Genomic DNA, 15,342 nt, shown 5'->3' with positions numbered 1-15,342 from the left:
GAGCGGGATCGTTGTCGGTGCCCCTGGACTGGCTCATGTGCGGGCGACACATGAATTCTTTTAAGCTGGATCGTTGCTAGTGCCCCTGGACGGGCTCATGTGCAGGCGACACATGAAATCTTTCGAGCGGGATCGTTGCCAGTGCGCCTGGACTGGCTCATGTGCGGTCGACACATGAAATCTTTCGAGCGAGATCGTTGCCGGTGCCCCTGGGACGGCTTTTGTTCGGGTGACACATGAGGTTTTTCGAGCGGGTTCGTTGCCAGTGCCCCTGGTCTGGCTCATGTGCAGGCGACACATGAAATCTTTCGAGCGAGATCGTTGCCAGTGCCCCTGGACTGGTTCTTGTGCGGGTGACACATGAAATGTTTTGAGAGGGATCGTTGCCAGTGCCCCTAGACTGGTTCATGTGCGGGCGACTCATGAAATTTTTCGAGCGAGATCGTTGCCGGTGCCCCTGGGCCGGCTCTTGTGTGGGTGACACATGATATCTTTCGAACAAGATCGTTGCCAGTGCCCCTGGACTGGCTCATGTGCGGGCGACACATGAAATCTTTCGAGCGGGATCGTTGCCAGTGCCCCTGGACTGGCTCATGTGCGGCCGACACATGATATCTTTTGAACGAGATCGTTGCCAGTGCCCCTGGACTGGCTCTTGTGCGTGTGACACATGAAATGTTCTGTGCGGGATCGTTGCCAGTGCCACTGGGCTGGCTCATGTGCGGGTGACACATGAAATCTTTCGAGCGAGATCGTTGCCAGTGCCCCTGGACTGGCTCATGTGCGGCGACACATGAAATCTTTCGAGCGGGATCGTTGCCGGTGCCCCTCGACTGGCTCATGTGCGAGCGACACACGATATCTTTCGAACGAGATCATTGCCAGTGCCCATGGACTGGCTCTTGTGCGGGTGACACATGAAATCTTTCGAGCGGGATCGTTGCCAGTGCCCCTGGGCTGGCTCATGTGCAGGCGACACATAAAATATTTCGAGCGCGATCTTTGCCAGTGCCCCTGGACTAGCTCATGTGCGGGCGACACATGAAATCTTTCGACCGAGATCGTTGCCGGTGCCCCTGGGCAGGCTCTTGTGCGTGTGACACATGAAATGCTCTGTGCGGGATCGTTGCCAGTGCCACTGGGCTGGCTCATGTGCGGGTGAGACATGAAATCTGTCGAGCGAGATCGTTGCCAGTGCCCCTGGACTGGCGCATGTGCGGGCGACACATGAAATCTTTCGAGCGGGATCGTGGCCATTGCCCCTGGACTGGCTCATGTGCGGGCGACACATGAAATCTTTCGAGCAGGATCGTGGCCAGTGTCCCTAGACTGGCTCATGTGCGGGCGACACATGAAATCTTTCGAGCGAGATCGTTGCCAGTGCCGCTGGACTGGCTCTTGTGCGGGTGACACATGAAATTATTTGAGTGAGTTCGTTGCCAGTGCCCCTGAACTGGCTCTTGTGTGGGACCGTCGTAGGATTTTCGAGCGAGATCGTTGCCAGTGCCCCTGGACTGGCTCATGTGCGGGCGACACATGAAATCTTTCAAGCGAGATCGTTGCCAGTGCCCCTGGACTGGCTCATGTGCGGGCGACACATGAAATCTTTCGAGCGGGATCGTTGCCAGTGCCCCTTGACTGGCTCATGTGCGGGCGACACATGAAATTTCTCGAGTGAGATCGTTGCCGGTGCCCCTGGGTCGGCTCTTGCGCGGGTGACAGATGAGGTTTTTCAAGTGAGATCGTTCCCGGTGCCCCTGGACTGGCTCATGTGCGGGCGACACATGAAATCTTTCGAGCGGGATCGTTGCCAGTGCCCCTCGACTGGCTCATGTGCGGGGGACACATGATATCTTTCGAACAAGATCGTTGCCAGTGCCCCTGGACTGGCTCATGTGCGGGCGACACATGAAATCTTTCGGGCGGGATCGTTGCCAGTGGCCCTGGACTGGCTCATGTGCGGGCGACACATGAAATCATTCGGGCGGGATCGTTGCCAGTGGACCTGGACTGGCTCATGTGCGGGTGACACATGAAATCTTTCGAGCGAGATCGTTGCCAGTGGCCCTGGACTGGCTCATGTGCGGGTGACATATGAAATCTTCGGGCGGAATCTTTGCCAGTGGCCCTGGACTGGCTCATGTGCGAGTGACACATGAAATCTTTCGAGCGGGATCGTTGCCAGTGCCCCTGGACTGGCTCATGTGTGGGCGACACATGAAATCTTTCGAGCGGGATCGTTTTCAGTGGCCCTGGACTGGCTCAGGTGCGGGCGACACATGATATCTTTCGAGCGGGATCGTTGCCGGTGCCCCTGGACTGGCTCATGTGCGGGCGACACATGAATTCTTTCAAGCTGGATCGTTGCTAGTGCCCCTGGACTGGCTCATGTGCAGGCGACACATGAAATCTTTCGAGCGGGATCGTTGCCAGTGCCCCTGGACTGGTTCTTGTGCGGGTGACACATGAAATGTTTTGAGAGGGATCGTTGCCAGTGCCCCTAGACAAGTTCATGTGCGGGCGACTCATGAAATTTTTCGAGCGAGATCGTTGCCGGTGCCCCTGGGACGGCTTTTGTTCGGGTGACACATGAGGTTTTTCGAGCGGGATCGTTGCCAGTGCCCCTGGTCTGGCTCATGTGCAGGCGACACATGAAATCTTTCGAGCGAGATCGTTGCCAGTGCCCCTGGACTGGTTCTTGTGCGGGTGACACATGAAATGTTTTGAGAGGGATCGTTGCCAGTGCCCCTAGACAAGTTCATGTGCGGGCGACTCATGAAATTTTTCGAGCGAGATCGTTGCCGGTGCCCCTGGGCCGGCTCTTGTGCGGGTGACACATGAGGTTTTTCGAGCGAGATCGTTGCCAGTGCCCCCGGACTGGCTCATGTGCGGGCGACACATGAAATCTTTCGAGCGGGATCGTTGCCTGTGCCCCTGGGCTGGCTCTTGTGCGGGCGACACATGAAATCTTTCGAGCGGGATCGTTGCCAGTGCCCCTGGACTGGCTCATGTGCGGGCGACACATGAAATTATTTGAGTGAGTTCGTTGCCAGTGCCCCTGAACTGGCTCTTGTGTGGGACCGTCGTAGGATTTTCGAGCGAGATCGTTGCCAGTGCCCCTGGACTGGCTCATGTGCGGGCGACACATGAAATCTTTCAAACGGGATCGTTGCCGGTGCCCCTGGACTGGCTCATGTGCGGGCGACACATGAAATCTTTCGAGCGGGATCGTTGCCGATGCCGCTGGATTGGCTCATGTGCGGGCGACACATGAAATCTTCCGAGCGGGATCGTTGCCGGTGCCCCTGGATTGGCTCATGTGTGGGCGACACATGAAATCTTTCGAGCGGGATCGTTGCCAGTGCCCCTCGACTGGCTCATGTGCGGGCGACACATGATATCTTTCGAACGAGATTGTTGCCAGTGCCCCTGGACTGGCTCTTGTGCGGGCGACACATGAAATCTTTCGAGCGAGATCGTTGCCGGTGCCCCAGGGCTTGCTCTTGTGCGGGTGACACATGAGGTTTTTCGAGCGAGATCGTTGCCAGTGCCCCTGGACTGCTTCAAGTGCGAGCGACACATGATATCCTTCGAGCGGGATCGTTGCCAGTGCCCCTGGACTGGCTCATGTTCGGGCGACACATGAAATCTTTCGAGCGGGATCGTTGCCAGTGCCCATGGACCGGCTCATGTGCGGGCGACACATGAAATCTCTCGAGTAAGATCGTTGCCGGTGCCCCTGGGTCGGCTCTTGCGCGGGTTACACATGAGGTTTTCCAAGTGAGATCGTTGCCGGTGCCCCTGGACTGGCTCATGTGCGGGCGACACATGATATTCTTTCGAGCGGGATCATTGCCAATGCCCCTTGACTGGCTGATGTGCGGGCGACACGTGATATCATTCGAGCGGGATCGTTGCCAGTGCCCCTGGACTGGCTCATGTGCGGGCGACACATGAAATGTTTCGAGCGGGATCGTTGCCAGTGCCCATGGACTGGCTCATGTGCGGGCGACACATGAAATCTCTGGAGCGAGATCGTTGCAGGTGGACCTGGGACGGCTCTTGCGCGGGTGACACATGAAATCTTTCGAGCGAGATCGTTGCCAGTGCCCCTGGACTGGCTCATGTGCGGGCGACACATGATATTCTTTCGAGCGGGATCATTGCCAATGCCCCTTGACTGGCTGATGTGCGGGCGACACGTGATATCATTCGAGCGGGATCGTTGCCAGTGCCCCTGGACTGGCTCATGTGCGGGCGACACATGAAATGTTTCGAGCGGGATCGTTGCCAGTGCCCATGGACTGGCTCATGTGCGGGCGACACATGAAATCTCTGGAGCGAGATCGTTGCCGGTGGACCTGGGTCGGCTCTTGCGCGGGTGACACATGAAATCTTTCGAGCGAGATCGTTGCCAGTGGCCCTGGACTGGCTCATGTGCGGGTGACACATGAAATCTTTCGGGCGGAATCTTTGTCAGTGGCCCTGGACTGGCTCATGTGCGGGTGACACATGAAATCTTTCGAGCGGGATCGTTGCCAGTGCCCCTGGACTGGCTCATGTGTGGACGACACATGAAATCTTTCGAGCGGGATCGTTTTCAGTGGCCCTGGACTGGCTCATGTGCGGGCGACACATGATATCTTTCGAGCGGGATCGTTGCCGGTGCCCCTGGACTGGCTCATGTGCGGGCGACACATGAATTCTTTCAAGCTGGATCGTTGCTAGTGCCCCTGGACTGGCTCATGTACAGGCGACACATGAAATCTTTCGAGCGGGATCGTTGCCAGTGCCCATGGACTGGCTCATGTGCGGTCGACACATGAAATCTTTCGAGCGAGATCTTTGCCGGTGCCCCTGGGACGGCTTTTGTTCGGGTGACACATGAGGTTTTTCGAGCGGGACCGTTGCCAGTGCCCCTGGTCTGGCTCATGTGCAGGCGACACATGAAATCTTTCGAGCGGGATCGTTGCCAGTGCCCCTGGACTGGCTCATGTGTGGGCGACACATGAAATCTTTCGAGCGGGATCGTTGCCTGTGCCCCTGGGCTGGCTCTTGTGCGGGCGACACATGAAATCTTTCGAGCGGGATCGTTGCCAGTGCCCCTGAACTGGCTCTTGTGTGGGACCGTCGTAGGATTTTCGAGCGAGATCGTTGCCAGTGCCCCTGGACTGGCTCATGTGCGGGCGACACATGAAATCTTTCGAGCGGGATCGTTGCCGATGCCCCTGGATTGGCTCATGTGCGGGCGACACATGAAATCTTCCGAGCGGGATCGTTGCCGGTGCCCCTGAATTGGCTCATGTGCGTGCGACACATGATATCTTTCGAGCGAGATTGTTGTCAGTGCCCCTGGACTGGCTCTTGTGCGGGCGATACATGAAATCTTACGAGCGAGATCGTTGCCGGTGCCCCAGGGCTTGCTCTTGTGCGGGTGACACATGAGGTTTTTCGAGCGAGATCGTTGCCAGTGCCCCTGGACTGCTTCAAGTGCGAGCGACACATGATATCCTTCGAGCGGGATCGTTGCCAGTGCCCCTGGACTGGCTCATGTTCGGGCGACACATGAGAGCTTTCGAGCGGGATCGTTGCCAGTGCCCATGGACCGGCTCATGTGCGGGCGACACATGAAATCTTTCGAGCGGGATCGTTGCCAGTGCCCCTTGACTGGCTCATGTGCGGGCGACACATGAAATCTCTCGAGTAAGATCGTTGCCGGTGCCCCTGGGTCGGCTCTTGCGCGGGTGACACAAGAGGTTTTTCAAGTGAGATCGTTCCCGGTGCCCCTGGACTGGCTCATGTGCGGGCGACACATGATATTCTTTCGAGCGGGATCATTGCCAATGCCCCTTGACTGGCTGATGTGCGGGCAACACGTGATATCATTCGAGCGGGATCGTTGCCAGTGCCACTGGACTGGCTCATGTGCGGGCGACACATGAAATGTTTCGAGCGGGATCGTTGCCAGTGCCCATGGACTGGCTCATGTGCGGGCGACACATGAAATCTCTCGAGTAAGATCGTTGCCGGTGGACCTGGGTCGGCTCTTGCGCGGGTGGCACATGAGGTTTTTCGAGTGAGATCGTTGCCGGTGCCCCTGGACTGGCTCATGTGCGGGCGACACGTGAAATCTTTCGAACGAGATCGTTGCCGGTGTCCCTGGACCGGCTCTTGTGCGGGTGACACATGAAATCTTTCGAGCGGGATCGTTGCCAGTGCCCCTGGACTGGCTCTTGTGCGAGCGGCACATGAAATTTTGTTAGCGGGATCGTTGCCAGTGCACCTGGACTGGCTCATGTGCGGGCGACACATGAAATCTCTGGAGCGAGATCGTTGCCGGTGCCCCTGAGTCGGCTCTTGCGCGGGTGACACATGAGGTTTGTCGAGTGAGATCGTTGCCGGTGCCCCTGAACTGGCTCCTGTGCGGGTGACACATGAAATCTTTCGAGCGGGATCGTTGCCAGTGCCCCTGGACTGGCTCATGTGCGGGCGACACATGAAATCTGTGGAGCGAGATCGTTGCCGGTGCCCCTGGGTCGGCTCTTGCGCGGGTGACACATGCGGTTTTTCGAGTGAGATCGTTGCCGGTGCCCCTTGACTGGCTCATGTGCGGGCGACACATGAAATCTTTCGAGCGGGATCGTTGCCAGTGCCCCTCGACTGGCTCATGTGCGGGCGACACATGATATCTTTCGAGCGGGATCGTTGCCAGTGCCCCTGGTCTGGCTCTTGTGCGGGCGACACATGAAATCTTTCGAGCGAGATCGTTGCCGGTGCCCCAGGGCTTGCTCTTGTGCGGGTGACACATGAGGTTTTTCGAGCGGGATCGTTGCCAGTGCCCCTGGTCTGGCTCATGTGCAGGCGACACATGAAATCTTTCGAGCGGGATCGTTGCCAGTGCCCCTGGACTGGCTCATGTGTGGGCGACACATGAAATCTTTCGAGCGGGATCGTTGCCTGTGCCCCTGGGCTGGCTCTTGTGCGGGCGACACATGAAATCTTTCGAGCGGGATCGTTGCCAGTGCCCCTGGACTGGCTCATGTGCGGGCGACACATGAAATTATTTGAGTGAGTTCGTTGCCAGTGCCCCTGAACTGGCTCTTGTGTGGGACCGTCGTAGGATTTTCGAGCGAGATCGTTGCCAGTGCCCCTGGACTGGCTCATGTGCGGGCGACACATGAAATCTTTCAAACGGGATCGTTGCCGGTGCCCCTGGACTGGCTCATGTGCGGGCGACACATGAAATCTTTCGAGCGGGATCGTTGCCGATGCCGCTGGATTGGCTCATGTGCGGGCGACACATGAAATCTTCCGAGCGGGATCATTGCCGGTGCCCCTGAATTGGCTCATGTGCGGGCGACACATGAAATCTTTCGAGCGGGATCGTTGCCAGTGCCCCTCGACTGGCTCATGTGCGGGCGACACATGATATCTTTCGAGCGAGATTGTTGTCAGTGCCCCTGGACTGGCTCTTGTGCGGGCGACACATGAAATCTTACGAGCGAGATCGTTGCCGGTGCCCCAGGGCTTGCCCTTGTGCGGGTGACACATGAGGTTTTTCGAGCGAGATCGTTGCCAGTGCCCCTGGACTGCTTCAAGTGCGAGCGACACATGATATCCTTCGAGCGGGATCGTTGCCAGTGCCCCTGGACTGGCTCATGTTCGGGCGACACATGAGATCTTTCGAGCGGGATCGTTGCCAGTGCCCATGGACCGGCTCATGTGCGGGCGACACATGAAATCTTTCGAGCGGGATCGTTGCCAGTGCCTCTTGACTGGCTCATGTGCGGGCGACACATGAAATCTCTCGAGTAAGATCGTTGCCGGTGCCCCTGGGTCGGCTCTTGCGCGGGTGACACAAGAGGTTTTTCAAGTGAGATCGTTCCCGGTGCCCCTGGACTGGCTCATGTGCGGGCGACACATGATATTCTTTCGAGCGGGATCATTGCCAATGCCCCTTGACTGGCTGATGTGCGGGCGACACGTGATATCATTCGAGCGGGATCGTTGCCAGTGCCACTGGACTGGCTCATGTGCGGGCGACACATGAAATGTTTCGAGCGGGATCGTTGCCAGTGCCCATGGACTGGCTCATGTGCGGGCGACACATGAAATCTCTCGAGTCAGATCGTTGCCGGTGGACCTGGGTCGGCTCTTGCGCGGGTGACACATGAGGTTTTTCGAGTGAGATCGTTGCCGGTGCCCCTGGACTGGCTCATGTGCGGGCGACACGTGAAATCTTTCGAGCGAGATCGTTGCCGGTGTCCCTGGACCGGCTCTTGTGCGGGTGACACATGAAATCTTTCGAGCGGGATCGTTGCCAGTGCCCCTCGACTGGCTCTTGTGCGAGCGGCACATGAAATTTTGTTAGCGGGATCGTTGCCAGTTCACCTGGACTGGCTCATGTGCGGGCGACACATGAAATCTCTGGAGCGAGATCGTTGCCGGTGCCCCTGAGTCGGCTCTTGCGCGGGTGACACATGAGGTTTGTCGAGTGAGATCGTTGCCGGTGCCCCTGAACTGGCTCCTGTGCGGGCGACACATGAAATCTTTCGAGCGGGATCGTTGCCAGTGCCCCTGGACTGGCTCATGTGCGGGCGACACATGAAATCTGTGGAGCGAGATCGTTGCCGGTGCCCCTGGGTCGGCTCTTGCGCGGGTGACACATGCGGTTTTTCGAGTGAGATCGTTGCCGGTGCCCCTGGACTGGCTCATGTGCGGGCGACACATGAAATCTTTCGAGCGGGATCGTTGCCAGTGCCCCTCGACTGGCTCATGTGCGGGCGACACATGATATCTTTCGAGCGGGATCGTTGCCAGTGCCCCTGGTCTGGCTCTTGTGCGGGCGACACATGAAATCTTTCGAGCGAGATCGTTGCCGGTGCCCCAGGGCTTGCTCTTGTGCGGGTGACACATGAGGTTTTTCGAGCGGGATCGTTGCCAGTGCCCCTGGTCTGGCTCATGTGCAGGCGACACATGAAATCTTTCGAGCGGGATCGTTGCCAGTGCCCCTGGACTGGCTCATGTGTGGGCGACACATGAAATCTTTCGAGCGGGATCGTTGCCTGTGCCCCTGGGCTGGCTCTTGTGCGGGCGACACATGAAATCTTTCGAGCGGGATCGTTGCCAGTGCCCCTGGACTGGCTCATGTGCGGGCGACACATGAAATTATTTGAGTGAGTTCGTTGCCAGTGCCCCTGAACTGGCTCTTGTGTGGGACCGTCGTAGGATTTTCGAGCGAGATCGTTGCCAGTGCCCCTGGACTGGCTCATGTGCGGGCGACACATGAAATCTTTCAAACGGGATCGTTGCCGGTGCCCCTGGACTGGCTCATGTGCGGGCGACACATGAAATCTTTCGAGCGGGATCGTTGCCGATGCCCCTGGATTGGCTCATGTGCGGGCGACACATGAAATCTTCCGAGCGGGATCGTTGCCGGTGCCCCTGAATTGGTTCATGTGCGGGCGACACATGAAATCTTTCGAGCGGGATCGTTGCCAGTGCCCCTCGACTGGCTCATGTGCGGGCGACACATGATATCTTTCGAGCGAGATTGTTGTCAGTGCCCCTGGACTGGCTCTTGTGCGGGCGACACATGAAATCTTACGAGCGAGATCGTTGCCGGTGCCCCAGGGCTTGCTCTTGTGCGGTTGACACATGAGGTTTTTCGAGCGAGATCGTTGCCAGTGCCCCTGGACTGCTTCAAGTGCGAGCGACACATGATATCCTTCGAGCGGGATCGTTGCCAGTGCTCCTGGACTGGCTCATGTTCGGGCGACACATGAGATCTTTCGAGCGGGATCGTTGCCAGTGCCCATGGACCGGCTCATGTGCGGGCGACACATGAAATCTTTCGAGCGGGATCGTTGCCAGTGCCCCTTGACTGGCTCATGTGCGGGCGACACATGAAATCTCTCGAGTAAGATCGTTGCCGGTGCCCCTGGGTCGGCTCTTGCGCGGGTGACACAAGAGGTTTTTCAAGTGAGATCGTTCCCGGTGCCCCTGGACTGGCTCATGTGCGGGCGACACATGATATTCTTTCGAGCGGGATCATTGCCAATGCCCCTTGACTGACTGATGTGCGGGCGACACGTGATATCATTCGAGCGGGATCGTTGCCAGTGCCACTGGACTGGCTCATGTGCGGGCGTCACATGAAATGTTTCGAGCGGGATCGTTGCCAGTGCCCATGGACTGGCTCATGTGCGGGCGACACATGAAATCTCTCGAGTAAGATCGTTGCCGGTGGACCTGGGTCGGCTCTTGCGCGGGTGACACATGAGGTTTTTCGAGTGAGATCGTTGCCGGTGCCCCTGGACTGGCGACACATGAAATCTTTCGAGCGGGATCATTGCCAATGCCCCTTGAATAGCTGATGTGCGGGCGACACGTGATATCATTCGAGCGGGATCGTTGCCAGTGCCCCTGGACTGGCTCATGTGCGGGCGACACATGAAATATTTCGAGCGGGATCGTTGCCTGTGCCCCTGGACTGGCTCATGTGTGGGCGACACATGAAATCTTTCGAGCGGGATCGTTGCCTGTGCCCTTGGGCTGGCTCATGTGCGGGCGACACATGAAATCTCTGGAGCGAGATCGTTGCCGGCGGACCTGGGTCGGCTCTTGCGCGGGTGACACATGAGGTTTTTCGAGTGAGATCGTTGCCGGTGCCCCTGGACTGGCTCATGTGCGGGCGACACGTGAAATCTTTCGAGCGAGATCGTTGCCGGTGTCCCTGGGCCGGCTCTTGTGCGGGTGACACATGAAATCTTTCGAGCGGGATCGTTGCCAGTGCCCCTGGACTGGCTCTTGTGCGAGCGGCACATGAAATTTTGTTAGCGGGATCGTTGCCAGTGCACCTGGACTGGCTCATGTGCGGGCGACACATGAAATCTCTGGAGCGAGATCGTTGCCGGTGCCCCTGAGTCGGCTCTTGCGCGGGTGACACATGAGGTTTGTCGAGTGAGATCGTTGCCGGTGCCCCTGAACTGGCTCCTGTGCGGGCGACACATGAAATCTTTCGAGCGGGATCGTTGCCAGTGCCCCTGGACTGGCTCATGTGCGGGCGACACATGAAATCTCTGGAGCGAGATCGTTGCCGGTGCCCCTGGGTCGGCTCTTGCGCGGGTGACACATGCGGTTTTTCGAGTGAGATCGTTGCCGGTGCCCCTGGACTGGCTCATGTGCGGGCGACACATGAAATCTTTCGAGCGGAATCGTTGCCGGTGCCCCTCGACTGGCTCATGTGCGGGCGACACATGATATCTTTCGAGCGGGATCGTTGCCAGTGCCCCTGGACTGGCTCTTGTACGGGCGACACATGAAATCTTTCGAGCGGGATCGTTGCCAGTGCCCCTTGACTGGCTCATGTTCGGGCGACACATGATATCTTTCGAGCGAGATCGTTTCCGGTGTCCCTGGGCCGGCTCTTGTGCGGGTGACACACGAAATCTTTCGAGCGGGATCGTTGCCAGTGCCCCTGGACTGGCTCTTGTGCGAGCGACACATGAAATTTTGTTAGCGGGATTGTTGCCAGTGCCCCTGGACAGGCTCATGTGCGGGCGACACATGAAATCTTCCGAGCGGGATCGTTGCCGGTGCCCCTGGACTGGCTCTTGTGCGGGCGACACATGAAATCTTCCGAGCGGGATCGTTGCCGGTGCCCCTGGACTGACTCTTGTGCGGGTGACAGATGAGGTCTTTCGAGCGAGATCGTTGCCAGTGCCCCTTGACTGGCTCATGTGCGGGTGACACATGAAATCTTTCGAGCGAGATCGTTGCCGGTGTCCCTGGGCCGGCTATTGTGCCGGTGACACATGAGGTTTTTCGAGCGAGATCGTTGCCGGTGCCCCTGGACTGTCTCATGTGCGGGCGACACATGAAATCTTTCGAGCGGGATCGTTGCCAGTGCCCCTCGACTGGCTCATGTGCGGGCGAGACATGATATCTTTCGAGCGAGATCGTTGCCAGTGCCCCTGGACTGGCTCTTGTGCGGGCGACACATGAAATCTTTCGAGCGGGATCGTTGCCAGTGCCCCTCGACTGGCTCATGTGCGGGCGACAGATGAGGTCTTTCGAGCGAGATCGTTGCCAGTGCCCCTGGACTGGCTCATGTGCGGGTGACACATGAAATCTTTCGAGCGAGATCGTTGCCGGTGTCCCTGGGCCGGCTCTTGTGCGGGTGACACATGAGGTTTTTCGAGCGAGATCGTTGCCAGTGCCCTGGACTGCTTCAAGTGCGAGCGACACATGATATCCTTCGAGCGGGATCGTTGCCAGTGCCCCTGGACTGGCTCATGTTCGGGCGACACATGAAATCTTTCGAGCGGGATCGTTGCCAGTGCCCCTTGACTGGCTCATGTGCGGGCGACACATGAAATCTCTCGAGTAAGATTGTTGCCGGTGCCCCTCGGTCGGCTCTTGCGCGGGTGACACATGAGGTTTTTCGAGTGAGATCGTTGCCAGTGCCCCTGGACTGGCTCATGTGCGGGCGACACATGAAATCTTTCGAGCGGGATCATTGCCAATGCCCCTTGACTGGCTGATGTGCGGGCGACACGTGATATCATTCGAGCGGGATCGTTGCCAGTGCCCCTGGACTGGCTCATGTGCGGGCGACACATGAAATGTTTCGAGCGGGATCGTTGCCAGTGCCCATGGACTGGCTCATGTGCGGGTGACACATGAAATCTCTGGAGCGAGATCGTTGCCGGTGGACCTGTGTCGGCTCTTGCGCGGGTTACACATGAGGTTTTTCGAGTGAGATCGTTGCCGGTGCCCCTGGACTGGCTCATGTGCGGGCGACACGTGAAATCTTTCGAGCGAGATCGTTGCCGGTGTCCCTGGGCCGGCTCTTGTGCGGGTGACACATGAAATCTTTCGAGCGGGATCGTAGCCAGTGCCCCCGGACTGGCTCTTGTGCGAGCGGCACATGAAATTTTGTTAGCGGGATCGTTGCCGGTGCACCTAGACTGGCTCATGTGCGGGCGACACATGAAATCTCTGGAGCGAGATCGTTGCCGGTGCCCCTGAGTCGGCTCTTGCGCGGGTGACACATGAGGTTTGTCGAGTGAGATCGTGGCCGGTGCCCCTGAACTGGCTCCTGTGCGGGCGACACATGAAATCTTTCGAGCGGGATCGTTGCCAGTGCCCCTGGACTGGCTCATGTGCGGGCGACACATGAAATCTCTGGAGCGAGATCGTTGCCGGTGCCCCTGGGTCGGCTCTTGCGCGGATGACACATGCGGTTTTTCGAGTGAGATCGTTGCCGGTGCCCCTGGACTGTCTCATGTGCGGGCGACACATGAAATGTTTCGAGCGGGATCGTTGCCAGTGCCCCTCGACTGGCTCATGTGCGGGCGAGACATGATATCTTTCGAGCGAGATCGTTGCCAGTGCCCCTGGACTGGCTCTTGTGCGGGCGACACATGAAATCTTTCGAGCGGGATCGTTGCCAGTGCCCCTCGACTGGCTCATGTGCGGGCGACAGATGAGGTCTTTCGAGCGAGATCGTTGCCAGTGCCCCAGGACTAGCTCATGTGCGGGTGACACATGAAATCTTTCGAGCGAGATCGTTGCCGGTGTCCCTGGGCCGGCTCTTGTGCGGGTGACACATGAGGTTTTTCGAGCGAGATCGTTGCCAGTGCCCCTGGACTGCTTCAAGTGCGAGCGACACATGATATCCTTCGAGCGGGATCGTTGCCAGTGCCCCTGGACTGGCTCATGTTCGGGCGACACATGAAATCTTTCGAGCGGGATCGTTGCCAGTGCCCCTTGACTGGCTCATGTGCGGGCGACACATGAAATCTCTCGAGTAAGATCGTCGCCGGTGCCCCTGGGTCGGCTCTTGCGCGGGTGACACATGAGGTTTTTCGAGTGAGATCGTTGCCAGTGCCCCTGGACTGGCTCATGTGCGGGCGACACTTGAAATCTTTCGAGCGGGATCGTTGCCAGTGCCCATGGACCGGCTCATGTGCGGGCGACACATGAAATCTTTCGAGCGGGATCGTTGCCAGTGCCCCTTGACTGGCTCATGTGCGGGCGACACATGAAATCTCTCGAGTAAGATCGTTGCCGGTGCCCCTGGGTCGGCTCTTGCGCGGGTGACACATGAGGTTTTTCAAGTGAGATCGTTCCCGGTGCCCCTGGACTGGCTCATGTGCGGGCGACACATGAAATCTTTCGAGCGGGATCATTGCCAATGCCCCTTGACTGGCTGATGTGCGGGCGACACGTGATATCATTCGAGCGGGATCGTTGCCAGTGCCCCTGGACTGGCTCATGTGCGGGCGACACATGAAATGTTTCGAGCGGGATCGTTGCCAGTGCCCATGGACTGGCTCATGTGCGGGTGACACATGAAATCTCTGGAGCGAGATCGTTGCCGGTGGACCTGTGTCGGCTCTTGCGCGGGTTACACATGAGGTTTTTCGAGTGAGATCGTTGCCGGTGCCCCTGGACTGGCTCATGTGCGGGCGACACGTGAAATCTTTCGAGCGAGATCGTTGCCGGTGTCCCTGGGCCGGCTCTTGTGCGAGCGGCACATGAAATTTTGTTAGCGGGATCGTTGCCAGTGCACCTGGACTGGCTCATGTGCGGGCGACACATGAAATCTCTGGAGCGAGATCGTTGCCGGTGCCCCTGAGTCGGCTCTTGCGCGGGCGACACATGAGGTTTGTCGAGTGAGATCGTGGCCGGTGCCCCTGAACTGGCTCCTGTGCGGGCGACACATGAAATCTTTCGAGCGGGATCGTTGCCAGTGCCCCTGGACTGGCTCATGTGCGGGCGACACATGAAATCTCTGGAGCGAGATCGTTGCCGGTGCCCCTGGGTCGGCTCTTGCGCGGATGACACATGCGGTTTTTCGAGTGAGATCGTTGCCGGTGCCCCTGGACTGGCTCATGTGCGGGCGACACATAAAATCTTTCGAGCGGGATCGTTGCCAGTGCCCCTTGACTGGCTCATGTGCGGGCGACACATGAAATCTTTCGAGCGGGATCGTTGCCTGTGCCCCTTGACTGGCTCATGTGCGGGCGACACATGAAATCTCTCGACTAAGATCGTTGCCGGTGCCCCTGGGTCGGCTCTTGCGCGGGTGACACATGAGGTTTTTCAAGTGAGATCGTTCCCGGTGCCCCTGGACTGGCTCATGTGCGGGCGACACATGAAATCTTTCGAGCGGGATCATTGCCAATGCCCCTTGACTAGCTGATGTGCGGGCGACACGTGATATCATTCGAGCGGGATCGTTGCCAGTGCCCCTGGACTGGCTCATGTGCGGGCGACACATGAAATATTTCGAGCGGGATCGTTGCCTGTGCCCCTGGACTGGCTCATGTGTGG

Source organism: Octopus bimaculoides, chromosome 10 (genome assembly GCF_046866305.1).
Source record: "Octopus bimaculoides isolate indiv1 chromosome 10, ASM4686630v1, whole genome shotgun sequence".
In the NCBI taxonomy this organism is placed as follows: domain Eukaryota; kingdom Metazoa; phylum Mollusca; class Cephalopoda; order Octopoda; family Octopodidae; genus Octopus; species Octopus bimaculoides.
Note: the sequence above shows the minus strand (reverse complement) of the source record.